The sequence below is a fragment of the Hyperolius riggenbachi genome, chromosome 8, assembly GCF_040937935.1.
Source record: "Hyperolius riggenbachi isolate aHypRig1 chromosome 8, aHypRig1.pri, whole genome shotgun sequence".
Taxonomy (NCBI): Eukaryota; Metazoa; Chordata; class Amphibia; order Anura; family Hyperoliidae; genus Hyperolius; species Hyperolius riggenbachi.
This window is the reverse complement of record NC_090653.1, coordinates 37,071,037-37,071,999: the sequence shown is the minus strand read 5'-3', so window position 1 is coordinate 37,071,999 and position 963 is coordinate 37,071,037.

The window sequence follows — 963 nt, the reverse complement described above, 5'->3', positions numbered from 1 at the left end:
AGTGGAATAAGATTTGAGAATATTTAATCCTAAAACGGTAATTTATAATAAAGTTGTACTACTCAGCTCTGATTTGTGAACATCAATGAAAGACATATCTAAAAAAAAAATAAGAAAGGAAATTCTACCCAAAAAAATTTCTTTTTTTAATTAGACTGGTAGGATTGCAATCAGTTCAAAGTAAGGGGCAACATATTATTATTTTTTTTCCTGGAGGATGGCATGATGTATAATTGTAGCTAATTGTAACTGGAGGTGATATATGTATTGCATCTTACATTTTACAAGTAAAAATGTACAATTAAAAATAAAAATTATCACTGTATTTGCTGTACGCATTCTAAGTCATGGAAACATTAAAGACAAAAACTGCGTTATATATAAATTTGAGGAATTTAAGTACTTTTAGTAGAAATATACCAATGTATCAATACATATACCAATATTTTAGGTGTAATGTATGTAATTCTAGTTATGTTTCATTGTAGTAATTTATATTACAAATAAAATTTGAAAGTGTAAAATGTTATACAGTGTTGTAAATGCAGATTGAATCTATCTAAAAATGTAAACGTTAATTAATACACTTTGGTCTTTGAGTTATGAAGATTTACTGCGCTAAAAGTTAGTAGAATTTGTACAGTACATTGCAAGAATGTGAAAAAAAAATGTACAATAAAAACAATACAGGTCTCAAAGTAACCGGTGTCATTATTTACTGTTATACTTTAGGAGAGTTCAAGGGTGTTGAGAACAAACAACTCAAAACCAAGCTTAGGATTACTGTGGCATTACTCAGTTATACCTTACAACAGTTCACGGGTGTAGAGAACAAAGAACTCACACGCTACATTAGGAAAATTTTATAATTATGAGAATATTTCCATGGTGTACAAAACTGGGACCTCACACATAAAAATAGGATTGTGCTGATGAAATATCTCTTATGACGTCTTGCTTTCA